At 38.1% G+C, this 18,260-nt stretch overlaps 1 long non-coding RNA gene across 1 annotated transcript in view; it reads left to right on the forward strand.

Annotated features, from left to right (window-relative positions):
- The window catches only part of LOC129043795 (uncharacterized), a 169,304-nt gene that overhangs the window by 18,912 nt on the left and 132,132 nt on the right, over positions 1 to 18,260 (forward strand). Inside the window, exon 2 of the long non-coding RNA XR_008504529.1 lies at positions 1,018 to 1,231. This is a non-coding gene — a long non-coding RNA (uncharacterized LOC129043795). The remainder of the gene's footprint in view (positions 1 to 1,017; positions 1,232 to 18,260) is intronic.

An 18,260-nucleotide genomic window follows, 5' to 3' on the forward strand; every position in this document is an offset into this window, starting at 1 on the left:
TCCAGTTTTCTCATATGCACAGTACTTTCCTCTTATAATTGTTGAGACACTCAATGATCTAATTGATATAAAGTAGCTAGGCCATGGGAATCCCTTATTGCACGTTAGCTACTGTTCCTTATGTTTTGGTCCAGTGTTCTTGTCTTGTTCGCTGTTTCTGAATGTGCCCCAGCCTCCTTGATTTGAAGACCATGGATAACTTCATCCTCAGTGGTGATTCTGTTCCTTCTCAGTGCATTTGGTTTGATCAGCCTTCCCCTGACACTGCATCAGTGAGTTTTCAGGTCTCAGTTCCTACTCATTTAAACATAATTCTTAACGAAGCATTGACAGCATCTTACCTTATTTTTGTTCCTGTCTGCTGGACATATTTCTGCCTGGATGCCCTGCTTACCCAGCCTGGCACTAAGGCAAAACCTAAGCAGCCCTTCTTGTTCTTATCTGTCTTGAACTCCTTGAGGTTAGTGCAGATGGAGGCAAGATCAGGAGTTTGTGATCACAGAGACAAAAGCAGCATCAACCCACAATCTTGGGCCTCTGGAATGTCAGTGACAAACTAGATTCCAAATATATATAGGCAATACAAAGGCAAGTTTATTTGTTTAAACCATTTTGAATGTGAAAAAGAAGGTAATTATGAAGGATATTTCTTTATTATCTTCTTTAAAAATCCTCTGTTGGTAAGCCCATCTCTCAGAGACCTTTTCACCACTTAGTAAAAAACTCTATCTATCTATCTACTTACCTGTCTAATTTTTTTAAATGGGGAACTATGTGTGATGGGTGAGTGGATGTCAACAACAGGAATCAGAGGGGTGGGGAGGGTGAATTACATTTAATGAAGCTGGAAGTTCACATGGACCTTTCAGACTTAAAAAAAAAATGTTGATTTTACATGCCAAAGTCTTGAAAGGGGCTTGACGGCTCACGGCTTTAGTGTGTTTTTCCAGATGGCAGATGCCATTTTGTGTTTTGCATAAACTGACTAAATTTGCTTGCTCTTTGTACTTATTTCAGAGAGAACCATTCTCTGCTTTCAATAGGACAGAAGAGCTCCTTGGCACTGGATGCCTCCGGGTCTGGTTGAGAGAGGAATGGTTAGGAGATTGTTCTGAGGATATGCAGACATCATCCAAAGCTTCCTACATTCAGATGAGGACAGAGGTTGGGCTAGAGCTTTGTATGCTTGTTACCTAAGTATGGTTCTGACCATGTAAGCAGATCACAGAAGGTAAGCCATGCTGAAGAACTTATAATAGTTATATTTCCAGTTTGTCCATTTTTATCTCCATGGGTAGCAAACAGGTTCACGATGCTCTTATTTCAATTACTTTACATCCTGCTAAAGGCTAGTTGTGTGACCCTGTAACTTAATTTCTCTGTGCCTCCGTTTTATCTGAAAGAAAAAAAAAGATAATAGCACTTATCTCTTAGGGTCATTGTGAGGATTCCATGAGTTAGTCCAGCCAAAGGCTTTAGAACAGTGCCTGGCATATAGTAAGTGCTCAAGAAATGTTGGTAATTATTATTGCTATGATTCATTTCCACAAAAATTTGCAGTTTTTTTTTCTTTTCTGCTAATTGACTTTGTCCAATTCCCATCATCATTATGCAAACGCTTTGGGTCATTTTTATGGAAATAGACTGGTAATAAGAGTGGTTAAGTTACAGGCTTTCTAGTCAAATAGAGTCAAGTTGAAGTTCTTAAAGCAATATTTAAGAGCTGCATCTTCTTGATTTACTTTCTCCAAGCCTCAGTTTCTTAATCTATAAAATAAGAAGGATTATAAATCATTCTACTATAAAAACACATGCACACATATGTTTCTTGCAGCACTGTTCACAATAGCAAAGTCTTGGAACCAATCCAAATGCCCATCAATGAAAACCTGGATAAAGAAAATGTGGCACATACACAGCATGGAATACTATGCAGCCATAAAAAAGGATGAGTTCATGTCCCTTGCAGGGACATGGATGAAGCTGGAAAACATCATTCTCAGCAAACTAACACAAGAACAGAAAACGAAACACTGCATGTTCTCACTCATAAATGGGAGTTGAACAAAGAGAACACATGGACACAGGGAGGGGAACATCACACACCAGGGCCTGTCAGGGGGTGGAGGTCTAGGGGAGGGAGAGCATTAGGACAAATACCTAATGTTGATGACAGGTTGATGGGTGCAGCAAACCACCTGGCACATGTATACCTATGTAACAAACCTGCACGTTCTGCACATGTATCCCAGAACTTAAAGTATAATAAAAAAAATTTTAAAAAAGGATGATAATAGTAGTTGCCTCTTAACACTTTAAGAGGATTAAATGGGACAATACTTGCACAATGTCTGGCAAGCATATAAAGATTATAAAGAATATTATGTATTGGTATTATTTTTGCTGCCCTGAATATACAAAACAGTGCTCTTATACTCAAAAGTGCTTCTAGAAGCTTGTCAAGTTTCCAGGGCTCTAGTGTCATGTCAATATTCCACCAGGAAAGAGGAAAAAATCCACAGAAATAGAAAGATAGAAAGATGCTGGATGTTGTGACTTTACTAGGACCCTTTGCCAAATAATGAAGTGGAATTGAAAGGGTTGAGTCTTGCTCAGCATAGATTTTAGTTCAAGTTAGAAAACTCAAATTTCTTTTTAAAAATTGAAATTGTATATTTTTGAGATGCACAATGTGAGGTTTTGATATACATATACATAGTGAGTTGATTTAAAAATCAAGATAATTAATATATGCATGTCTTCACATAGTTACCTTATTTGTGTGTGGTGAGAACACTTAAGATCTACTCTCTTAGCAAATTTCAAGTATGCAATACTGTATTATAAACTACAGTCCCAGTGTTATACATTAGGTCTCTAGAACTTGTTCATCCTGCGTAACTGAAACTTTGTATCTTTTGACCAACATCTCTCCATTTCCCTTACCCCTTTGTCCCTGAGAGCCTCTACTCTACTCTCTGCCTCTATGAATTTAACTCTTTTAGATTCCCCATATAAGTGAGATCATCTAGTATTGTTCTTTCTGTGCTTGGCTTATTTCATTTAACATAATGTCCTCCAAGTTCATCTATGTTGTCATAAATGACAGGATTTCCTTCCTCTTAAAGGCTAAATAGTATTCCAATATATACATACATACATATGCATATATACACATACGTATATATATGCATATATACGTATGTATATATATGTGTAAATATCACACAATTTATTTATCTGTCAATAGGTAATTAGTTTTTTTCTATATCCTGGTCATTGTGAGTAATGCTGTAATGAACATGGGAGTGTGTATACCTCTTTGAGATGCTGATTTTATTTTCTTGGATATATACCAGTAGAGGAATTACCGGATTATATTGAAGGTCTATTTTTAATTTTTTGAAGAACCTCCTCTTTGGAAAACTCAAATTTCTGAGCAGGCTGATCCTGGACTCAACGCGGGGAATTGTTTGAAAGGGTAGGAACTAAAGCCTTATTCTTCTGTCCTAAACCAAAAAGTAAAGTGTAGAGCAAAGTAGCTTGTAGGGAAGAAATAGTTACTTGTGCTGGTTGCTTCTTATGGGGGATGTGGCATTTGCATATGATAAAATACTCAAATCTCACATTTAAAAAAATGTATATTTCTTTCCCCGAACTAAAAATGGATAGGAGTTACATCTGTAAATGAAAGAAAACTGTCTAAATACTATAATTGTGTTATTAAAGAGTTGAAAATGATTTCAATCACATTTGCCATTCTCATCCAGCAGTAATGAGTGGTCCCTATTAATAATTGAATAAAGAGAAAATAACTCAACACTGGAAACTTTTACCCCAAAGCCAGCATGAAATCTGAAAAACTGAAGAACTTGGATCATGGAAGCATAAAAAACATCAACAGTCTTGCAAATATCTTATTTGCCATACAGGTTTGTTCTGACATCTCCCTTCCAATGCCTATCACTCCTAACAGTCAGAATCAGATGCTATTTGAGTTTTAGGAAAAAGTGCTAAAGTTACTTCCTCCCACAAGATGACAGCCCCATCTTTTTCTCCCAACCTCATGCTTAGAAATTACTCAGAGTAGAGAGTAGGACGCTATGGTTAATTATTATTAGCAGTATAATAAAAGAGAAAAGCAAGATCAAATGGAAGAGATGAAAGGGAAAGTTCATGTCAAAAGAAAAAGGAAGAGAAGTTGGAAAGACCAGGAGGAAGCTGTATTATTAAAGTGGGGAAAATAAATTACATGGCAGCAAAAAAGAAACAAAAAGAAAACTTCAGAGTCCAATGCAGAAATGGCTAGCTGACCAATGAAGATTCATCCTCCTCTCCTTCCACAGTGTAGAGTTCCTTCTAGGAAGCAATTGCTCAGCCAGAGAGACAATATCTCTCTCTCTCAGTCTCTTTCTCTCTCTTTCTTTCTCTCTCTTTCTCTCTCCTTTCCCTTTCTTCATCTTCTGGCTGGATAATGCCAGGATAACCCTGATGCCAGAAGATGTAGAACCATAACATGAAAGAAATCGGGATCCCTGAATCCCTTTTCAGAGGAATATCCACATTAGACTTTTTGTGAGTGAGAAATAAACTTTTAGATGTTAAGCCATTTAGCTTTTGGGGATTGTTTGTTACGGCAGTGAGCATTACTTACCCTGACTAATACAGAAGTTGATATCAAAAGGGAGCTCTAGAAGTAGATGCTTGTTCTTTTTATCTTTGTTCAAAAACCAGTTAATTATTTCCTGATAGCCTCTTATTGTTTTACTGTGTTCCCAAAAGCAGTCAATAGCAACCAACACATGTTATTTTTCACCTACAAGCTCAAGAGTCATGTGGTCTTTCATGTTACCAAAGGCAACAATGTTGCCAAATGTTTTTCCACTCCATGATATGGATCTCCAGCCATCCAGTCTATTAGATCTGTTTCTAGAAACACTACTTGACTATGAAGTCTATGCCACATATTTTACAATTTTGTTACAGGACACAGTATTTAGTATCAAATATAACCATCAGATTTAATTAAAGAAATAGAAGTCTGATAAGATGCAATGTGTTCATCATACCATTTCCTCCCTCTGGGCACAGAGGAAGACCATAGTCTCACCCTTCCTTACAATTTAATTGGGGCCTTGAGCCCAGTTTTTTTTTTTTTTTTTTTTTTTTGTAATGGAATGTGAGAAGTACTGTGTCAACTTTATTCTAGCAGTGAAGAGGGTTTATGTTCTTTCTCTATGTACTGTCTTCCTCTTCCACAGAGATCTTAGGTACAAGATGAAGCCAATCAGCCTATGTCCTGAACAAAGAATAACCTTATCTTGTTATACTATTCAGAGTTTGTGGGGGGAGTATTTATTACTGAAATATATCTATCCCATTCTGACTAATATTCTCTAAGTATTTTAGTTCATTAGGAAGGAATACAATATATGGAATTAGAGGTTTTATGAAATCATTGGGAGGGTTGGGAGTGAAGGTCAACTTCCAGGAAGTATGAAGTGTTGGAATCCCTGGGAAGCCAAGTTGCCACCAATGGTCTTAGCTGCCTACAGCACTGAAGTGGATGATTCTCAGAAGGATGATCAGAAGCTGACACATAGTCCCATGTCTGCTATCTGCCAGTGTGTCACAAACCCGCCTGTAGCTACTGAAAAATGTCTTTTTCTCTTCCATTTTCTAGTGATTGCAAGAGCACCTCTCAATGGAAGATTATACCAAGAACTCCATGGGCAAGAGAGCTTAGGAAATGTAGTTTCCAGGCTTTCAGTCCTTGTAATATGGGAGGAGCTTAGGGTCAGAGATGGTACTTACTGAGTCTCAACAAAACAATGCCTGGCACACATGGCCCTTATCCTTCTTATGGGAAATTCAGGTGTCATACTTCCATAACCCATCACTCTGGAAAGCTTCTTGAGGATAGATCTTACAATTCTCCATCCCCAGTGCCAGACAATACCAGACAATAAATCATTTTGAATTGATTTGAATAAAATGATAATAGATTCAATAGAAAATAAGATTTTCCCATGTGTTGAAGCTAGATTTCAAGAATTTTGTCCATTGAATCTGATAATTCTCCTTAATGACTGCCCTAGATTCTGCCCTAGCTTAAGCTATTTTGCTCCCTAGCCTGCTCAGAGTGACCATGAAGGGCTGCTTGCCCAACAGGTGACCTTTAGCTTACTCTGGATCCTGTTTGTACAGACAAATAAAAAAAAGATTTGATGATGGTTGGTTTATTGGATCCATGGAGACCTTCAATCGTGTCTTTTTTGTTTTAAACTGCATCGTGAAGTTGATTGTGTAGAGTTAGTCAAAGAGCCTCTATATTTTATTCCATGTGCCTTCTGCCAATGCCTACAAACCTGCCTGTGGCTACTGAAAAATGTCTTTTCCTCTTGCATCTTCCAGTGATTGCAGGAGCACCTCTTTTGAACACAGCCTTTGGGCTCTGACAAAATTGGAATCTCTTCGGGAATGGGGAGTTTGTGAATTAGTGTTGGGGCAGGGTGGGGAGTATTTTGTAATTGAGAAGGAGGTAGGGTGGGTTTGTGCACTAAGAAGGACTTATTCTGCCATAAGAAATGGACACTCAGAAAAGAGAGGACCAGACCCTGATGTGGTTTCATCTGAAAAGGCACAAAGTTAAAACTCCAAGGAAGATTAAATACATCCTCTTGATATTTATTTTCCTCACCAAAAAAAAAAAAAAGAAAAAAGAAAAAAGAAAGAAAAACAATTGTGCCTGTGGTAAGAATGATGGTAGAGTGACTCAGACTTATTTGCAACCATCAAAACAATGAAAGATGTGGATCATGTCATTAATTGATCTTCTTGTCATTATGAAATGGTGACCATATCCAGCTAAAGAGCTCTGTGCACATAATGGTACAATTATGGGGGATGTGACGAGGTAAGAGCTGCTAGTGTCCAACATTTAGCCTCTTGTTTCCATTCCCACCCACCTTGATCTCTGGCTATATTTAGTTGCTTTACACAGTGTTACCTAGCCCAAAGTCTATTCTACAAAATTAAAGGAAGAGAGAGAAGAGTGAGAGTCTTCATAGAAAGATTAGGCTCCCCAAAGTCTGTTTTCCCTGGTTTCCCACGTTCTTTCTTGGTTAACATGTTTTCTTCTCCTTTGTACCTAGGATCATGGCTGAAATGCAATCATGAGTTTTCTTTGTGGAAAGGGAAGTAGGGCACTGAGCAATCATCTAATGAATACGGTCAAGATGGTTGGTGAATTTGGAAAATTCCACTCTCAGAAAAATTACTTTCTCTATTCTGTAGCAGATTTCCTCTTGGCCTTAATTACCCACAGAGTTGTCCAATTTTCTGATAGTCTTTACTGTTGTTGACATCACCTAAATAATTTATTTAATGGATTTCACTGGGTTCATTTGGGAACCCTTTATTCTAAGTGGCTTTCTTTTCTCAATCCATTTACTTATTCAATAAACATTGAACACTGTTTCAGTTATCTATTGCTGTGTAATAAGCTACCCTAAATCTAGTGACTTAATGAAACAATTTATTACTATCACTCATGGTTCTTGGGACTGATGGACTCCGGTGGGCAGTTCTTGTCTCTCATTTGGTTGGATTGTAGCTGAGACTGGAGCCATCTAAAGGTTTCTTCACTCATATGTCTGGCATTGGGCTACTCAGGAATCTCTCTCTCTCTCTCTCCACATGGTTAGCAAAGCTTTTTGGTCTCTTGGTAATTAGGCTTCTCTCTTGTGACAGATTTCCTCAAAGCAAGTGTTCTAAGAAATCCAGGTGGAAGTTGCAAAAATTCTTAAACCTAACCTTGCAAGTCATACAGATCACTTCTTCCCTCTTGTATATGCCAAAACAATCATGGGGGAACCCAGGATCCAGTAGTTGGACAAATAGATTCGGTCTCACAAGAGGGGAATAGTTTGTGTATTCAACTAGGGAAAGAATTGATGTGTTCATCTTAATGAGAAGCTGCCACAAGCACCCACTGTGTGGCAGACACTATGCTATGTGCTGGTACAACATGTTGACAAAACGGGCACACTCCCTTTGGTTTGTGGAGGTTAAAATCTAGTTTAATTTGCTTTGACTCGACAGTTTTCACAATCAACTGCTGTGCAATACATTTCAATATTAAGTCTATTTAGTTATGAAATGTGCAAAACATCTATTCTGGTCATTTGTGGTTTGGTCATTTTGACTTTTTCAATAACCAAACTGAATGAAATTTGTGGGTATCTGATCTGTAACTTGATGATCAACTTGATGAGCTGATTCATTCATGAATTCTTTTTTTAATGCATTCTTTAAAACACAGTCTGAGCAAAACTGGGGTGTTCACCTCTTGCTTAACAAGCATGTTGAGTTCCTGATGTGCATGGGGGCTGAAACTGAATTCGTTGACTCATAACAGGGAATATAAAAGAAATTGAAAAGTCAGATTTTGCCCCAGATGAGCTTCCATTCTTGTTAGCAGTTTGGGTGGTATGCAGGTGGAGCAGCTTGTGACAATGACAAAGAGAAAGGTGAACCTAGACAGTGCGTGATAAACCAGACAGGTGGTATCACTTTCCTTCCTGAGAATTATCTTTTGGAGAGAAGTAATTGATTATTTGCCTCCACTTTCTTCTCTCTTGTGCCATAAACAGAAAGTGATCTAGGTTTGTTAAGTAAAAGGAGATTTCAGGACAGGAATGTTGACAGAAGAATTGGTGGTGTTCAGCAAATCTCAGGTCTTATCGTTTCTGGCATAGTTTATGTCCATTCAGTGGTACAACTATGAGGGGCTGGGGGAGGAGGCTCATGATGACACAAGAGATACCTTGACATTTCAGAAACAAAGGTCAAAGCTTGAACAGGTCCAAGAGCATGCACAATTCTTGTGCACACATGTCAAGTTCCTGACATGAGGTTAGTATTATGTTGTGCCTTCTTATGTTGGTATCTTTATGTTGTCTTACATAGCATAAAAGAAAATTATGGGATATTTTAAGCAAAACAACAACAACTACCATATGAATGTTGCCTTACTTACCTGGATGTTTCAAGCAAAACTAAAATTTGGCTTGTCATATCAATTGTCCTTTATCAATCCATTAACTTTAATTTCATAGCTCATACTTCATCCATATGGGTCCTTTTCCCACATTAGTGAAACCTGTGTCCCCAGGGTGTGATTTGCTAAATTAAACTTCTTTTCATTCATCATGCCAATTTATTTTTCTGAAATGTTTGCCCCCCGTTTTTCCCTGGAAATGTATAATAATCAGATTTTAATTATATCCCACTCTTTTTTCTGCCAGTACATACTTGTTTGATATGTTTTATGCTATATTATTTTGTGCCTGCTGATATATCACTTTATAATTTTTCATGGGTATGCGATTTGCCCAACTAGATGGTAAACTGAATGGCAGGAGCTTCTCTATACATACAAATTTACAGGTATGTGTTTACATATATAGGTGCATGTGTAGTATATGTTCCCATACATACATAAGAAACACTTCTCAACAGCTGATCAGCTCTTTCCACTCTCCACTTTCCTTTTATTTTCATAAGTTAGAGTCAAGTAGACTATTTTGCAGTTACCTGGTGAATTGGATCAATGCATATGTCTGATGGATAATTCAGACTTTTAAAAAAAAATTTCAACTTCATATCCTCTAAGATGAAAATAATCTAGAGTATTGCTCATCTTTTCCCCTGGGAAAATTATTTTTATAAATTCATGAAAAACGTAAGTTCTTGAGCTAAGCAAGTGCTTGTGATTGATTATTTGGGACAAAAATGATTTTTTAATTGAATTAATAAAAGTCTTTATCTAACTCATCAACTCAGAAAAATTTCCTACCCAACGTGTTAACCTTACCTTTTCTAACCAATTTGCTGTTCTTAAAACCTTTTTGTTTACTAAGTTTGCTTAAAACCTTTGTATTTACTAAGTTTGCTGCTGCCACTGTATACGCAGGTATGTACATTGATGAGGAGCTTCCCAACTTGTCCAAGATGAGGGCCACCAGGAAACATTTTCAATTCTCCAAATATTGTGAATTATTTTGGCATCCCTGACATCACATGAAAACAAAATAAAGCTTTCTTCTCATAATTAGACATATACTTAAAATGCAGATACTCCTGGAAGCCTCACTATAATGATGGGTCCTTATTCACAGAAGATGATAATGACTACTAGCAGATATTTTCTTGAAAACAGGTTTTTGATTAGACCAAAGTACTGATGGGATTTGGGAGAAAGACAGCTTACTGCATTTCTTAAAGCAGGGGGCTCAGATTTAGGGTATCTGTACCTCATGAAGATTCCAAAATGAAAGAAGATATTTAACCTACTATTTATTTCATCTTAAATTTAGATTTTTTTTGGTGCATGTGTTTTTGATGCATAGAATAGAGTAATACATATGTAATTTATAAATGAGAATACATACGATGGACATGTTCAAAAATTTTTACCATATGTGATCTAAAAATTTAGAAAACATTGCTTTCCAAAGGTGAATTGAACACGAATAAGGGCCTCATGATGCTATGGGGAGGAATGGGAAATGGTTACGGAACAAGTGTTTGTAATCTCGGAATTCTGACTCTGGTTACTACTGGTTCCAGTTATTTGATCAATAGGGAGTTCACTAACTCTTAATCTGACGCCAGGACAGTCCCTTTTAAGATGTGAAGAAATTGCTCAATGTTAGGATGTTGACCGAAGAAAGTAGATTTCAATCATGCTTTTTTTTTTTTTTTTTTTTTTCATTTTGTTTTCTCAAGGGTCCCATGGGAACAGAAAGTTGTGAGGGAGTTTACTGTTTGTGCAAGATGACTGGTTGAGTAAAGAAGTCCAAAGTTTTTTATCTGCAGAACAAATAAAGCCTGGGCAAAGGTAACTGAAATGAACGTCTCCCACCTTGTCCCTTTTGCATGTCTAAGGTGATGTTTGTGCCGATGGTTGCACAATGGAGAACCCAATCTATGCACGTCAAATGGACAGGAGGTGCATTTTAGAGTCCTCATGATTAAAAAGAGTCAGTGACCTTTATTCTTCTTACTTTGACAGGCAATTATTTGATGACAATGCCTATATAAAATCATTTAAAATGAAAAATATGTTTGCTGATGAATTATTGCCAAATACCCAGGTATTGTTTGTCAGACAGCCTCTGGGTGGCTGAGTTGGAGTTTTTCCTCTTTCTCCAAAGATAGACACACACAGCTCTAAGGAAGTATTAAAATGAGTTTATAAATTCATGGTTACTCTGCACAATTGTTGTTGCTGGTTAATGACAACAAGGACAACTGGATTGTCCTTATGATTACTCCACAGCAATTACTAAAAAATATTCTGAATAAACAAACATTCTGAAAATGTGAATCACAGTGTGGGGCTCAACTTGTGTTTTAAAAGATAAATTTCTATGTATAAATATTGAAAAGAGAGTAGGATATGACTGAATTGTTGAGGTTAAGCATTTATTATGGGGAAAAAAATTAAAATGCTTTGGAGCTCAGTGATCCTTACTGACCAGATATTTGCTTAACCATTCTTTTCATTTTGACTCTTTGTTATTGTTGTTTCTGTTGGAACTTAGGTTTATAAGGCTCGTTAAAGGTGCATTTTATATAGGATAGTCAAAAGGATGATAATGAATGAGCCAGCAGCCAATTATGAATAGAAACTAAGTAAATTACACAGCCGACTTCTCATTTTAAATTAGTTGCTATAGAGTTTTACAAACCTTCCTCAAGACATTTATCATCCAATAATTTTTCCTCAAGGAAATATCTAGAAAAGGGTTTAGACATTAAGAACAAAGTGGTAAAAGTGAGACCCTCTGCCTGTTTTGGATATTTGAAAAAAAATCCTAATGGGACTGAAATTGTGAGGTGGGAAATCCACAGGGAATTGTGTTTGTCTATGTGAGTATGTATGGATATATGTATAATATAGAACAGGGGTCCCCAACCCCTGGTCTGTGACATGGTAGGATCTGGGCCACACGGCAGGTGGTGAGTGGCAGGCCAGCAAGTAAATCTTCATCTGTATTTTCAGCCGTTCCCCATCACTCGCATTACCGCCTGAGCTCTGCCTCCTGTCAGATCAGTGGTGGCATTAGATTCTCATAGGTGCTCAAACCCTATCATGAACTGTGTATGTGAGGAATCTAAGTTGCATGCTCCTTATGAGAAGCTAATGCCTGATGATCCATCACTGTCTCCCATCATCTCCAGATGGGACCGTCTAGTTGCAGGAAAACAAGCTCAGGGCTCCCACTGATTCTACATTATGGTGAGTTGTATAATTATTTCATTATATATTATAATGTAATAATAATAAAGTGCACAATAACTCTAATGTGCTTGAATCATCCTGAAACCATCCCCCTGGTCCGTGGAAAAATAGTCTTCCACAAAACCAGTCCCTGGTGCCAAAAAGGTTGGGGATTGCTGTTATAGATAACAACTAAAATGAATGTCCAGATTATCTGAATAATTGCAACATTTACTGGTATAATTGTTTAAAATTTAAAAGAAAAAACTGAAATTTTCCAGAATGGAAAAGATAAATTCCAGTTTCTAAGCTTAAGCCTGCTATGACCTGTGGCTTGGAATTTCATGTGTGAGCAGCTATTCAAGCAGAATAACTAATTGTAGTAAAAACTTAGGTTAATTAGTTGGAAGCACTTCTACTATAGACTGTGAGCCACTGAACCAACCTGTAAATGGGGATGAACTCTTTCAAGGTCCAGGGTAGACTATGATCTTTCTGAGATTACAAATCTGTAGTTTTTCCTGAAAAAAAAAATCTTTGGAGTTTCCATCAAGCTCTAGGATTCTACCAGCCACGTATCCAAGGTTTGAAACATTGTGTGTATGAATAATCTGCCCTGACCTAAAAGGAGCTACTTTCTGAGGAAGGTTGTTGGCTGTGGGGAGATGTGAATGTTGAGAGACAGAGTGAACTGCACGAGTAGAGATGGTAGAAGAGTCTGTGATTCAAAAGTGGGTTCTGAAACCTCTGGAGCCTATTAGATTAGTCAGTTAATAGTTGTGAAAAACGATGGATGTATACCCAGGATCACTAAGTCACTTGAGTGAAGATTACAGAATGGAAGAAAAAAGAGAGAGAGAGAAGGAAAGAGAGGAGAGAGACAGAGCCATAGCATGCATGAGGTGTGCGGCTGGCAGGCCTCATGCTCCAGCGCCTGGATTTCCAATCTGGCACTCAGCTTGATGAGTATGTTTATTCAGCTCCAGTATCAGACGTTCCCTTTTCCTGCCTGAAGAAGTCCCCTTTGAAGAACGGCTCTGCTGGGGAGCAGTTTCCCCTTGGATGGGCTACTCCTGTTTGCAGTCCTAAAGGAAAAGATCTGGAAATGCCACAAGAATGTTCTTTAAAGTGATATTCCAGCGCCACGTGAGGGGAGGATGAAATAGCTGTAAAAGATGTATTTCCTGGTTGAGGTATTTTTTTCCCCTCTCAAGTGAATGAGGCGCTGAACAAAGGTGTCACATGAATGCGATTGGGGTCATATGTTCTTGGGTGCCTCCAGATCTGTGTGGGCAGGTGGAGGCTGGGGGTGGGAGGGTACCTCAAGCTTCTGTAGGCCTGGAGAGAGAGAGAGAGAGAGAGAGAGAGACAAAGAGAGAGAGAGAGCATAAGAGAGAGACATAGAGAATTCCAGTAACCTAGTCTTGCATGTCTTTATCTGTAAAAGATCAGCGGTGGTGACTTATCAGAGGACAAGCCTATACTTTCAAAGCAAAGCCACAATGAAACACTATCTAGAGAATTGAGGCACAATGTTCATAATCAAACTGGATATTTCCAAGATTGACTATTGTACTTTGGGTTTGATATTAATTTCTTGTACTTCAGGGACATGTTTTACTTTTTTTTTTTTTTTTTTTGAGTCAGAGTTTCACTCTTGTTGCTCAGGCTGGAGTGCATTGGAGCAACCTCAGCTCACTGCAACCTCTGCCTCCTGGATTCAAGTGATTCTCCTGCCTCAGCCTCCCGAGTAGCTGGGATTACAGGCATGTGCCACCACACCCAGCTAATTTTTTTGTGTTTTTAGTAGAGATGGAGTTTCTCCATGTTGATCATGCTGGTCTCCAATTCCTCAGGTGATCCGCTTGCCTTGGCCTCCCAAAGTGTTAGGATTACAGGCGTGAGCCACTGCACATGGCCATGTTTTACTTTTTCAAAAGAGTTTTTCATCTTGTGAAGTAGCTGGAGTAGATGCTAATCTCCTGAATTTTCCTCTTTGGAAAATGATGTGGCTAAAGAAGGAGAGATGGTTTCCTAGCCTGTTATTGGTAGGGCAGAACGGCAACCCAGGCCTCTTGTCTCTTGGACCAGGTCTCCTTTCTCTGTGTTCTTGAACCTGTACAAAGGGACAGTGGGAGTTTCAGAAAAAAGGAAGGTGACATTCTCTATCTCCTCCCAGGCGTGTAGAAGGTTACTGTGACTTTGAAGCCACAGCTTTGCTGTGCCCAAATGCTCTCTCGGGGACTAGCAGTAGGGAGGAGATTCAAAGTGGACCCTTCAGAGGATGAGTCTCATGTTCTAGTCGCTGTGACTGCCCGGGCCTGTGGTTGGTTTGCTCAGTTTGCACCTAGGCCTCAGAAAACAGTAGTTCTCCAGAATGAAAAGGGTTCTTTGTTCAATATCAGAGATGAACATTTTGAGTGAGAGAGATGACACTTCACGGTGAGGCCTGGTTTTCCATGAGAGAGGATGGGATCCACACTCTCTTCCTGATTCCTGGCTGAGACTTCTAGGACTTACATAGGCTCTTGAGGCCTAGGAGTGAGGTTCATGCATAAGGGACCAGAAAGCACTGACAGTGTGTACTTTAGGAATAAGAGTGAACAAGAATTTCCTTTTCGGGAATATGAAGGCTCTTCTAGGTTCTGGTTCAAGGAGGAAACTACAAGAGGTGTTACTCATTGGCTGCTTTTCTGCTTTGACACACAGAGCCTTACATTTTATCATTTCTGGATATTTGTCATCTCTCTACATGTAGAGCCGGAGTTGTTTGACATTTGAGCAGTATCTTGTAATTATTTGTATCTTCTAAGGCTTCCTAGTACTTAAACTATCTGATGAATGAATAGGAATCAATTTTCAGCCAATCCCTTATCCCAGTGTCTCTCAGCCTGTAGTTCAAATAGGCCTCACCTGGGAAACAGGCATGTGTACTTTGAAATGAAACCCAAGATGAATCTCATGTGCACCGAAGTTTGAGAACTGCTGTTTTATCCTTTTCTCCCTTGGCTTTAAGAACTTATTGTGACTTTGCATAATGCTATAAGCACAAACACAATCTCAGGTTTGTGTAATGTTTTATGACTTCTTGTATGGCTTATTTCACATGTTTGTCTAATTTAATCCTGATTTAATGGGGCTAATTTAATAACAGGCTTATGATGTGAGTTCTTTTTCCACCCATTGTACAGAGGCTGAGGCAGAGGAATGATATTTTTTCGATCCTGTTTGTGGCAGTATGTGCCAATTTGTGGCAGAGCCTGTACTCATCCCACCTTCTGAGTCCAGGGATGGTATTCTTTCCCCTACAACCCCTGTGGCTCTATAGCTCTTTCAGGCATAGCTGTTCTTTGTGTGGAAGTGTTATTATTCCTGATAATGCTTGCTGTCCACATAGCTGGGGCTAGTTACCATGATATATATGTGAAACCAGCAGAAGCTAACACAGTCTGTATTCCTAATGAAGTCTATAGTAGGATAAGTGGATAAGACTATGAATGAAGTGTTCTTTCATGCAAATATTAGAGTACAACATTTTTGTTTGTTATCAGATTGGAAAAGCACAACTGGGAACTGGGGCGAGGTGAAAGTTCTTTCAGAGAAGGACAGCCCGTTTGGTGATGTGTGATTTAAATTGTGCTCTCCTGACTTTTGTTTCCATCTTGTTGTACTGGGAATAATGGAGAAAGAATGGGAAGTGAGCTGAGACCCTTGAACTTGCTCTGCAACCTGTAGTCCCAGTAGGGTTAGCTCTATCGAGGCTCACTGTTTTAGATGTCTGTGAGGTTCACAGCTAGAGCCAAACAGGGCTCCTGAGGAAGTAGCGTAGACTTGTGGAATGCTGTAAAGGTAGCTAGCTTATATCTCCCTTAATTCAAAAGATCAGAATGCTCAAATGTTCACTTGATGTTCAAGGGAACATGTAGCCATGCTTTCAGTGGCAATTTAATGGTTGCCAGAGTATTCTAAACAGAACTTTCTGGATGGCTGTTTATGCTTTTATTAATTGCAAAGTACAGACAGCCATCAGAAACTGAGACTTGTCAACTGAAAGAGAAGGTGGGCCTGAAACTTCTGCTGGTACCCAATTCTCTTCCACTTAGCTGGGAAAGGACCTCTTCTTTAATCATGGAGTAATGGATGATTGATATGACTGTACCCTGATTTGAAAAGGTTTCATTTTACTTGTGCATGGTACATGGAATTAGTTAAGGGTTGCATAGGAAAAGAAGTGATGGACTATTGTTCACATTAAATTATAATGACAGCCTTCCTAACCACTGTGTATTTATTATGTAAGAAAAGAAAATGTCTGGTAAAATTCTGCATAGGTTAATAACACCTTCATAATATACTCCTTCTTTTCTATTGACTTGAATAGCCCTCCTACTGACTTTTAATGGATTATTAGAGTTAATTACATCAATTGCAATATAATTGAGTCTTAAATACTATGTAGAAACCTCATACAATTATGGAAAAACAAAAGTTATCTAGACATCTCAAATCAAAAAAGATTTGGAATTCCTGCACATTTAATTTCTGATAATCACTAGTCAGTTTGGACATTAAGATTGCATGGTGTCTTGTTTTCTATTTGGTAGGTTTTGACAGAATTGATAGTTTTGCAACATTTAACTCAATATGCATAGAAATATAAGATTAAAGCTGTGAGTGCACTTTTTTTTTCTAAAAAAAGATCACTCCATGGCTTAAAAGCTGAAATGTGTTACCTGCCTAACATTGACAGAAACAAAGTCAAGGGAAAATCAAAAGTAGATTTGATGTTGAGTTTTAGAAATCTCTTCTCTGCTGGTGTAAAGATTCCTGTGGGTCTTAGGATTTGTTACCTGGGGGCTTTAAAATATGACAAGGGGATGAATTGTGTAAAGGGGCCAAAAAAAACCCCTCCCATTTTATTACCTAGATATAGGCTACGTGTCCTAATGTCAAAACCACTGGTTGAAAACTGAAACATCATTAATATCTGGTATTTTATGTCATATAGATGAAAAGAAATCCCTGTAATGGAGTTATCTGAATGCAATCTTTTTTTTTTAAACTGATTTTGAAAAACCAGTTTATGGGTATTGACACTTATAAGTGTGAGTTTTATTTGACGTAGTAGACAAGTCACAAGGATAAGAATCAGCAGACCTGATGTTTTCTGTCTACTTGGCTCAGTGACTTGAAATGTCTGGGACTCAAACATTCTCTTTTGTAGAATAAGAGAGAGACTCTAACTTCTCTGCCTTGACTTTCCTGCCTTTTTACTCTTAGTGCTCTTATTTTCTACAGTAACTCATTTGATTCCTCATATAAGCTGCCTTGTATCAATATGCATTAATCAATATGCCTTATATGTCTATATATATATGTCTTATTTTCTTAACTAGGTTGTAAGTTTTCGAGGACAAAGATAATGCCACATGTATCTCTGTATTCTCATAACAGATACTAGAGTTTTCTAGCATAGAATAGGCTACTGTTTGGTGGATCGAACAGTCAATCAAAAGGAAGTGTTTCCATTTGTATCCCCTGAAAGTTTTGATGTGATATAACCAAAATAATGACAGTATATCCTATTTATTATAATAATTTAATTTGTAAAAGCGTTGTAAAATGTATGATTTTATTTTATGAAACACTGATTGTGCTTTAAATCAGACAAACTTAAGATGTAACATTTCACTCAGTTTCTTATCAACTGAAATGCAATGGGGTTTTTAATAGAATGTAAGCAGCCTATTCTAAAGTTCATTTGGGCCGGGCTGTGGCTCACACCTGTAATTCTAGCACTTTTGGGAACCTGAGGCAGGTGGATCACTTCAGGTCAGGAGTTCAAGACCAACCTGGCCAACAAGGTGAAACCCCATCTCTACTAAAAAAAAAAAAAAAAACACACAAAAATTAGCTGAAATTGCTTGAACCCGGGAGGCAGAGGTTGCAGTGAGCCAAGATCGTGCCACTG

Source organism: Pongo pygmaeus, chromosome 1 (genome assembly GCF_028885625.2).
Source record: "Pongo pygmaeus isolate AG05252 chromosome 1, NHGRI_mPonPyg2-v2.0_pri, whole genome shotgun sequence".
Classification (NCBI taxonomy): Eukaryota; Metazoa; Chordata; class Mammalia; order Primates; family Hominidae; genus Pongo; species Pongo pygmaeus.